This window comes from Marmota marmota, unplaced genomic scaffold, assembly GCF_001458135.2.
Source record: "Marmota marmota marmota unplaced genomic scaffold, marMar, whole genome shotgun sequence".
Classification (NCBI taxonomy): domain Eukaryota; kingdom Metazoa; phylum Chordata; class Mammalia; order Rodentia; family Sciuridae; genus Marmota; species Marmota marmota.
This window is the reverse complement of record NW_025999968.1, coordinates 19,643,252-19,654,093: the sequence shown is the minus strand read 5'-3', so window position 1 is coordinate 19,654,093 and position 10,842 is coordinate 19,643,252. Positions and strand designations below refer to the sequence as shown.

The 10,842-nt window shown below is 34.0% G+C and overlaps 1 long non-coding RNA gene across 1 annotated transcript; it reads right to left on the bottom strand.

Annotated features, from left to right (window-relative positions):
- Positions 1-2,032: 2,032 nt before the first annotated feature.
- Positions 2,033-10,215, bottom strand: LOC125616862. The gene is made up of 5 exons (XR_007347646.1): positions 9,962-10,215; positions 8,039-8,111; positions 6,482-6,558; positions 4,746-4,796; positions 2,033-2,062 (listed from the first exon to the last, which is right to left on the bottom strand). It is a non-coding gene; the product is annotated as an uncharacterized LOC125616862 (long non-coding RNA).
- Between the last annotated feature and the right edge of the window lie 627 nt (positions 10,216-10,842).

The following is a 10,842-nucleotide window of genomic DNA, read 5'->3' as shown; positions in this document are numbered from 1 at the left end:
AATTTAAAAAATGCAAAGAAAAATACAGTAATCTTAGATTTAAAATGGAAAAAATGTGAGCTGTGGCTCAATATAACTTTCAGATTCATCGTTTCACAATCTCCACTATCAATCCATTCTAATTATAAATGGTGGCATGAGAGTTAACTATATACTTATTCTCCTTAGTCCTTAGAATTAGAAAGAAAAAGAAATCCTTGCACAAGCAGTCTATTGGTTCTTGTCAAGAAATATGGTTCCTTTATATCTTTCTGAGAATATGTTTCAGTCATACATATCTGGGCACACAGTTTGGAAAATTCAAATTAAATTTCCCAGTATTTAGTTCATTATAGAGTCCATGCTAACTGCCTCAGGGAAATTGACTGTTCAAAACCTTATCATGATTGTCACATTCTTAAGCTCTGAGTTTCCCCTCACTAAAATCTATTAGTTCTCTAAAGGTATAGGTTTTATAATTAGTGAGATCATAGCATTTCTTTTATAAAGAGCTTCTTATCATCTTGGGACAATTTTAAGAGATATTTGGAAAACTTATTATCTTTTCCTTACCAAGTTTAAATTTGTCAACCATTTTAATGACTATTTCTGATATACTTATGTCAAACCTTAGGGAAAAGTCAGCCCATAATAGTATCCTCACCTTATTCTACCCCCAAGTTTTCCAGGTACTTCATTCCCAAGAGATTATTTAACCTCAAACCTGATGCTGTCTTTTGTTATCCATAATTCGACTTTACTCTGTTGGGTGCTAAAATTAAAAACAAGCAATAGTCTCTTACTACATTCCCCTGCTCCCAAAATAATGATGAAAATAATGCACACACTTTTAGATTTTCTTTTTACAATTTCTGAATAAAGAACTCAAATTCAAGTTTGGGTGATTGTTTACTGATTTACTAAAGCTCTCCCAAGGGGTATTTGCTATTGAGATGTCACTGGAAGTGCAAGGATACCTCCACAATCTAGATGGTATATAAGTTCTCTAGATCTTATAAGGGCATTGGTCTCCTCATTTATTTGGAAATCCCTCTGAAGACTGTGTGTTAATGCAAAGAAAAGAAACTAAAATGAAGCCTCTTTTTTTTTTCTATCTCTGCCTATATCCACACTCAAAGTTTTCAAAGCAAGATGTCACACTAGAAAGGAAATAAATGCAGGAAACTTTCCTCTTGGCACTACTTTTCAGAGGCAAAGACTAAATGAATAGAAGCAAAGGTAGAAAGAGCATGCCAAATATTTTTCAAATTTGTTGGAAAATCTAAATAAAAAGATGGTCACATTGTGAGCTTTGCTATATTGGGATTCTGGGAGAAATCTGCATGGAGAACATTCCTTCAGCTGGCACCCCTGGGAGAGGGCTCCCTTAAATTCTTCACAGCTGGACTCTGGACATAAGCAGCTGCTCTGCTTGCCAAGGACATGAAGGGAGAGGGAACTACCAAGCTGATTTCTGAGGAAGCTGCCTCCCAACCCAAATATGAAAATTATAGCCAAAACCCTGATTGTCACTTTTTCCCTGCAATTTTGAAGCAGTAATCATATTTCTCTGAAGGCAGATGTTCACAAAATTATTGCCAACCACATTTTACTCAACCTTTAGACATTAATTTACTTAAACATTTTACACTATGGATATTTCAGTTAAAATTCTGTTGATGCTACACACACACACACACACACACACCAAATTTCAGTAGCACTAAGTACACTGATTAATTTCCAAACCTTGATCCTTTAGGAGGTGAATGACTCTTTCTTTAATTATTATTTCAGAATGAAGATCAAAACCCATTAATTTCAGGGGATCCTTTTCTCTCTAATGAACATTTGTATCATCTCTAAATTTGCAATTTGCCTTTGCTATCTCCAACTTCCTTTAATTATAGTCCATAAGAATACATGCACGATTATTAGATACATCCTATGACTTTATTACTTTCTAAATTCCTTAAGACTAGTGAACATGTTCCTTATTGTAGCCATAAGCCATAGACACAAGGAATATTTACATACTTTATAAATAATTTACCTTGTAGTCCATTAGCAGTTGAACAGTCATCTGTAAGAAAGACAAATCACTTTTTTTCTTAATGAATTATGAAAGATTATAATTATTTTGAAACAAAAAGTTATCTTTAATTATTAGGAAGTTTAGTATTTGTAATATAAAGATTACACTTACTAATGACAACAGCTCAAACTTCTTATAAGAATAATATAAGAATAATTAACTTAAGAATATATAAGCATAAGAATTTCAAGAATTAGTTGTTTTCTCACTGTTATTTTCATGTCTATAGGCCACTTTTGGTTTTAATGTCTGATCACTCTTTTTCTTAAGTCTCGTAATCTGTGTTGGCTACTTCACTATGTAAAGTCCTACAAGGATGTCCAAGTATCACCTGCTAGCTTCACAGAAAGTCTTGAGAGAGAGAGAATGATTACTGAGGATTCCTATAATATAAATCTTAATTAGTGATTAAAGATAGAATAAAAATATAACTTCCACACCTTGTTATGTTTGGGGATTTTAAAATAGGTAAAGGTAAAGAGAAATTGAAATTTGCTAATCTACATGAATAACATTGAGCATTCTAAAATTTATCAACCTCAAGAGCTATCATTCTGACACCTTCTCAGCAGAATTAAACTACAAACTTGATTTTTTAAAAAAGAAATATTAGCTAAGTAGGTCAGACTGCTGAGAGCCTTGGCTCTGAATTTATTTCTGACTGGGCAAGCATTCTCTACCATGGAAGAATGAAAATGGCATAATAAATCTACCTTGTTGCTTATAAAGAAGTTATTTAATGAGAAACTTGAAATATTTTTCTGATAATATCAAACAGTTCCTTGAACTTAAGTCCTATGATTCTTCTCTCTTTCTCCTCTCCTCTTTCTATCTTTCCCACTTTCACCTACACATACACATACACATGTTTGTATTATGGAGAAAGACGCTCATTCTTCAAATAGCCTGGATCTGTTTAGAGTTTCATTAGTTCATTATTCTCTGGGTTTTTTTTTTAACTTGGAAAAAAAAGAAAGCCAGGTTAAACCTTATGTATTTAAATGTATTCTTTTTTGTTTTCTTAATGGATTTTGATACATAATCTCCATCTATATTGTCCATCAGAATCCTTAACTCACTCTCTTCTTGCCTATATGAAATTCCCAAACTTGAAACTTCAGAAATGCATATCTTCCATGCAGTTAGTTCCTATGAATTTCACTTTGATGCTATAATTTGATGCCATTGTCTTCTTTCCACCTCAGATACCCATTATTTCCCCAACAAATAGATCATTTCATTTCCAGTCTCCTTCCTTCCAAAATATCTTTCATCCTGCTGCAAGTTTTGTTCCTAAAGTAAAATTCCAATCAAACTCTTCTGTTCAAAAGTCTTCAGTAATTTCCCTAAACATGCAGAATGACTTTTTCAAATTCTTTACTTTTAAATTTTGTGATTTTTTTTTAGTTGAATATGAACACATTACCTCTGTTTTACTAATTTATTTATTTTATGTGGTGCTGAACCCAGTGCCTTGCGTGTGCAAGGCAAGTACTCTACCACTGAGCCACAACCCCAGCCCCAGCTTTTTTACATTCTTAACATTAAATTAAGGGCTAGTTCATAATTAACTTTGACTTATCTCTGGTTTAAAATGAAGTCTATTTAAAACAATCATCTGTAATATGATTAAGAATACAAAATTTAAGTTTTTAAATTTTTTATTTCTTTTAAATTATTTTTAATTTGTTCTAATTAATTATACATGACAATAGAATACATTTTGACACATTGTACACAAATGGAGCACAACTTCTCCTTCCTCTGGCTGTACATGGTGGAGTACCCGTAATGTAATCACAAAATTTAAGTTTTTAAAGTGTTTGGTTTAAACTCCAATTCCAACATTTTCTAGCTAAATGACTTTGGAAATAGTTCTTAATCTTTCTCGGGCTCAGTTTATTTATATACAAAATTTTTAAAAATGCCTATCTTATATATTTTTTGTGAGAATTGAATAAGATAAACTATATGAATATACAAAATGATCACCCAGTATATAATAACTATTATTTTTAACTTTGCAGCTTTATCTACTATTACTCTTACCACTACCTCTAGGCAATACTATACCTCAGGTACCAAAGGTTTAATTATATAAGCCAAACCGGTAAAGAACTAGTTGCTACCTGAACCCTATTTTAAAGAGTCTAAGGCCAATTAAGTTCAGCAGGAAAGAATGTTGAGCTTCATTACCACTTCTACTATTGGGTACTGGAAAGAGTATTAGCTGCATTGCAATTACTTGGTATGTTATTGTCAGCTTGGAAGAGGTACTTAATATCCCATGTAACTCTTACCTCTTTGCTTTCTCTACCTAGAATATTGGATTGTTCTCAGTTCTCCTTTTATCTGTTAAAGCTCACCCACAATTTAAAACTCAAATCAAACAAATCCCTTGGCATTAACCTGGACTTCCTGTGTACTACCAACTGCATTTTTTGTCTATTGTATTCTTATAGTGGTCTGAGTTAAAGTATAATTCACTGCCTAACTCTCAGGTTTCTTGAAGGTGAAAGGACTTCCAATTCACCTTTGCTTGTTTTTGCTTTTTAGCATCTAAAACAGTACTTCCAATAGGCCAATAGCAACAATAACCAACACTCATGGAGCCCTAACCCTGTGCCAGGACTTGACAGCACTCCTAATATATATTAACATTTATACTCACAACAACTCTATGTAGATACAGCATCTCTGTTTGCAGAGGAGGGAATGAGGCCTAGAAGGTAAGAAAATTTGCCTAAGCCACAACAGTAATTACAGTAGCAATCTGTTTTAACCACTACGCTATACATTTTCTTAAAGGATGTGCTTATTGAATTGAACTAATTCAAAAAATATTTTAACCAAATATTTTTTTATTTGAACCATTGAAAATACATTTTTATGTTACTTCATTTGAAAGTTCAATTTATAAACAAAATGAATGGCTGGTTGCATTTGAAATGTCTACCGAAATGCCATCTTGCATATACAAAGAAAAATTGAGTGCCAACAATGTGATAACAGCCGGTATTTGCTGAAATTCAATATCATCTACATTGCATGTGTTTCACTTTGGGTTATTAATAGATTTTATAGTGTTCTGTTTTGTGTTGATTTTCCCCTTAAAATGTACCAATTTTTTTCTCGCAAATCTCTAAAATATTTCACACACACAAAGTTTAACATTGAAAATTTCCATTGTGAGATCATTGGCATTTGGCCAGAATGCAACCATATCGAGAAGAGAAATGGTGTTTATATATGCCAAGTTAAGCCAAATGAAACCAGGATATCTCAATGTTAATCAAGCATGCATACCCACACGTGGGAACCCAAAGAGGAAAGAGTGTCATATTTAACTTGGACTTTGCAACAACTCTCCCTTTCCTAATATGGATATTTTCTTCTATTTAGCATAGGCCAAATCTCAACAGGAGGTCATGCCTTTGCTCTTTCCCTCCCAAAATTGAATAGCCAAAGAAGTAGGTCTCGGGAAATTTGACCATGTTCCTTTGACTCCCTTGAGTGAACTGTGATGGTCTATTAAAGAGTAATAAAGCACTGTATAAGAGCAGAGACAAGGATACCCCTGAATAAAGGTTAGGTGTGAGATTGTAGATTGATCTTTGCAGGGGACATTCGCCAGAGCTCTCCTTATCCTTCCAGTAACCTAAATTTTGCCTGTGTCCTTTGTGCCTTCAATCCTATGACAACCTTCAAGAGAATCTCAGAAAAAGAAAAGCATGGGGCATGATGATGAACAACCCTTAGTTTAATATTAAATTGATGACAATTGGGTTTTCCCTGGACATATATGTGTCCTTAACTCAATTTTTTACCCTCTTTATTCAATAAACAACAAGGTTTCACTCATTAAAATGCTCTATATCTATAGTCCTAAAAGACATCTGTAGTCCTAAAGATCCAAAAAAAAATAATCAGGAACCTTCAGAAAGTAATCAGATACAGACCTGTTGTTCAAATGAATTGACATCTATGTAATTGAGTCATACATGTATTTTTTCTACACTTTTTATTAAAAAAAAAATCACCTTCCACAGTCCCTAGGTACAGGGATCCCTGGAGCAGCACTTACATGCTACAGTGAGCCTCTTGGGCTCCCTCAGTCACACATTCTTTTCTTTGACCTATTACAGAAGTGTTGGATGTCTTGCCTTCTATAGTGCACTGACTCAGTAGGAAACAACTGCATCAGCTAACATGAATTTGGCCTGATTTGGGAAGTGCTAGCATGATTTTTCCACCTTAAAAATGTTTTATAACTAGACTTCGGCATTACTGTCTTCTCTCAGTCACTGTCTTCCATCTAACTTTCTTTCCACCTTAGCATGTTCTCAAGAAGCACTTAAAAAAATCTTGTGTTTTTTTTTTTTAATAGAAACTTTGAAGAATTCTTACAATTGGAGTGCTCTCTGCTCTTGGTGCCTCCCTGCTCATGTTTCCAGTTATTATCTCATTTATCCATATGCCTTTTCCTGTAAGAAAAAAGAGCAAATATAAAAAAGTGGAGTGACATTTCAGAATTTATGGTTACAGTTCCTTACGTATTACTTTCAATCAGTCTAGAACTTCAGATGGTCACTCTAAATGCCAATTAGTCGGATGGAAATATGATCATTCTGAAACTTTTCTCTTGTAAATGTTTACCTGGTGACTTTTTTTTTAAAAGAGTAATAAACGTTAATGACATCACCAGAGTGTTCTTTCCGAATGAAAATTCTAATCCCTCTGGAAATTGCCAACTACTTTCTTTGAGAATTGCTAATTTAAAGCCAGATTTTGATCTAGGTGATGTTTGGGAGAGATATCCTAAAGCTATCTCTAAGGCCCTAATTAAGTTAATATTTGGTATAATATATGAAACAGCTGATCTAAAAGAGCTCTTTCTACTTCCTTTTCTTAATAGTCATTTCAGGTTTGCAAATATCTACATTTTTATCTGATGGGCAATAATAACTACATATTTAGTTTCAGTTTTCAAAAGTGTAAGGGAATTAATTGACAAATGGGAGGCAGAATTGAGAATTGCTAGATTTATATGGTATTTCCTGAGAGTGGTTATGTTTTGTTTAAACTTCATCGTTTAGTACTGTGCTAAGTTTATAATAATAAGTACTTAGGAAAAATAGAGTAAATGCTTAGCATTATGAAATAGATGAATGTGCTATGACCTAAATGTTTATGTCTCCCCAAATTTCATGTTGAAATCTTAACATGACGATTCTAGGAGTTGGAGCCTTTGGAAGGTTATTAGGTCTTGAAGGCAAAACCATTCATGAGTGGAATTCATGTCCTTATAAAAAATGCCCAAGAGAGCTTGTTTGCTACTTCTACCAAGTACAGACACAGCAAGAAGTTGCTGTTTATAAAGAACAGTCTTATGCCAGACAGCAAATCTGCTGGTACCTTGATCTTGTATTTCCCAGCCTACATACCAGTGAGAAATAAATGTGTATTGTTCATAATCCATTAAGTTTATGGTGTTTTTGCTATAGCTATCCAAACAGACTGCCATGATCTGACTGTGCTTCCAAAATTCATATGTTAAAACTTAATGATGGGCTGGGGATGTGGCTCAAGCGGTAGCGCCGCTTGCCTGGCATGCGTGTGGCCCGGGTTCGATCCTCAGCACCACATACAAACAAAGATGTTGTGTCTGCCGAAAACTAAAAAATAAATATTAAAATTCTCTCTCTGTCTCTCTGTCTCTCTCACTCTCTCTTTAAAAAAAAAAACTTAATGGTCATTGTGATAGTGTTAAGACGTGGGGCCTTTACAAGATGATTAAGTCATGAAGGCAAAGCCTTCATGGATGAATTAGGGCTTTTATAAAAGGGCTTGAGGGAATGGGTTTACTTTCTTCCCCTCTGCTGCCATGTGTGTACACAGTATTTACCCTCTTTTTTGCCTTCCCTTCCTTATGCCAATTGCAAACAACTAGAAGGAATCACTTACATGATAACTGGACCTTCTTTACAAGACATTGATCCTGACAAGCCTTTGATCTTGAACTTCCCACTCTCCAGAACTGTGAAAAATACATCCCTATTATTTATAAATCACCCAGTTTCAGGTATTTTGTTATAGAAACACAAACAGACTAAGTCACAGAGTAATATAGAGTGGATTTAAATATTTAGTTTTCAGTAAAATCTATGTTGTCTCTTCAACCATGTTTATTCCTGATATATGGAGTTATCTATTCAGTCAGAATTAATTGACTCAGTTACTAATCACTGAAATAAAATTTCCAAACATCTTATATTTAGGTTCATATTCCTTGATTAGTGTTGAGTGTTGTAGGAGGTCTGTGGTAAAAGGGATTATGGTTGTCTTTAATGCTTTTCCAAAATTACTTCCAGTTCTCCTAAGCAACTGGTAAATATGTATTTCACTGCTCCTAGGGAAATAGAGTGATTTGGTCTATGGAACAGAGACAGAAATGTCATGTGTTTATTATGAGAGTATAGTATCTAGTGTCTGAATTGCTATGTTTTCTTTTCCTTTGCCTTAACATTTGGCTATGTTCCAAACAACAGCTGTTTTATCAGCCTGTATCCAGGTATGATCATTGGAGCTCCAAGTCAATCTGCTATGGACAAAGGGTGTTTTTTTCATTTTGTTTTGTTTGTTTGTTTGTTTAATTGTAGCATGTGCTATTCCATCCTGACTGATACTGTGTTACTATGAAAACCAAAGGAAGGGAGTGCTTCTGGAATAAAGGATTGATCAATAGAGTTAAAAAGAATACATAGCTACCCTAAAAACTAAAGAATATTCATTTTATTTGGCTATAAAGAAATTGTTTTTATGACTTTCATTTTGGGAAATTTCCAATTTCAATGAGAATAGTTTCTACAGAGTGGTAAGTGTGAAAGCAGAATGTTATCAGCTGAGGAGAGAGAGATGAGGAAGCACAAAGAGTGCCTTCAGAAAACTCAAGAAGTTTGTGAAGATAAGGAGATGATCAAGGGGATAATTGGAGGGAAATGTTAACATCAGAAAGTTTGTTTTTCTTCAAGAGAGAAACTTGAAGACTTGAATTTAAAATGTTGATAAGAAAAGGGTGATAAGGAATAAGGGGAGGAAAAAGACCAAATTAAAAAAAAAAAAGAACAGAAACCCTGAGGATAGATAAAAGGATGAAATTCGGGGCCCAGGCAGAGGCATCAATGGTATAAAAAGAAAGGACCTTTTCTTCACCATGATAACCAGGGGAGGAGCAAAGGTCTGGTGACAGAAATTGGAAAAAGTGGTGACTGGATGGTGGAACAGTCCAAGGTGACTTTGCCTACTGAGGATGAGATAGCAAGTCCCAAAGTTTGAGGAGAGTAGACATTTATGAGAAATGAAACACAATTGTGATATGCAATATGACAAGTGAAATATGGAAGTTGTTATTAGGATTCATTATGTTATTATTTTAATATAAAGTCAAGGAACTGAGAAAAGTATGAATTACCCTCCCAAAATTTATATTATTTCTTTTATAGAGTTATAAACTATTGCAATAGATTTTCAGTTTCAAGAAGGTGGAGCAGAGACCTTTCCATCCCCTTCTTCTGATGAAAATCACAACAAAACACGGTAAAGAAATAATAATACAAACTGCAAGTTTAATCAAACTGAAAGTCATATACAATACTAAATTATGGTAGATGAAGGAAGAAAACAGAGGAATTATGAAAATATTAGCAGAAAGAAGAAAGGTCAAATTCAAATATCCACACTTCGTAGAAAATAACCAATAAAAAGTAAATCAGTTTTAATAGAATTTTATAGAAATTTATAGAATTTCAAGAAAGGCTCAACAATTGAGAGTCTGGACAACTATAAAAAGTAGAGGTTAGGAGATGGCTGAAAATAAAAGGTTTTTACCTGTTTGTGGAGTTATTGGGCCTCAGGTGCCCACCCCAACCTGCAGCACCTCAACCCAGGCAGTCAGGATAAATTTGTTTCAGAGAGGCAGGCATGAGGTTGAAGATAAGTGATTAAGTGTACATCTGCTGAGAAACCAGTGAGATCCAATTCACTTCTTCTCAAACCTGTCCTCTGACCATTATCAGTGTAGTCCACAACCTCTGGGAAGAAGGATAGAGGAGTCATAAAATTGATTCAAAGACTTTGATATTTGCAGCATCTGAAAGGAAAATGCCAGTTTTCATTTTAGGTGCTTTCAAGGAAGCTAGTTGGCACACCACAGACAGGCTCACAGAACTCATCTTAGTGTGTTAATTTCTTAGTCCGTAGAAGACAAGATCAATAACACACTGTCAAGAAAGCCACCAATGTGGAAGAGAAAGGACAGAGCAAACTAGACCAATAATAAAAGGAACTCAGGGAAAATGGAGACAATCCAAGGAAAACATACTTAAACGAGTTATTATTTAATACTTTGAGATAGCTCAGAAGATGTTGTAACCTTGAAATTAAGAAAATTAAAAGAACAAAAAAAGTCAAAACAACTGAAATTTTGAGAAATATAGTAAAATATTTAGAAGAGAAGGTTGAGAGGATCACCCAGCAACTAGGATTTTAAAAAGTGAAGGATTATTGGAATAAAAAAGATATGGAAATTGGATGGTAATCATCCAACTAAAAGGAGTTGAGAGAAAGAAAACATGAAGAGTAACTTATCAAAGAAATAATAGAAAAATATCCCAAATTGAAGAATATAAAACTTTTACAGACTAAAAAAAAATAATAACTGTACTTAGCACAATGAATATGGGGGGGGGACAAACTTAAAAAAAAAAACA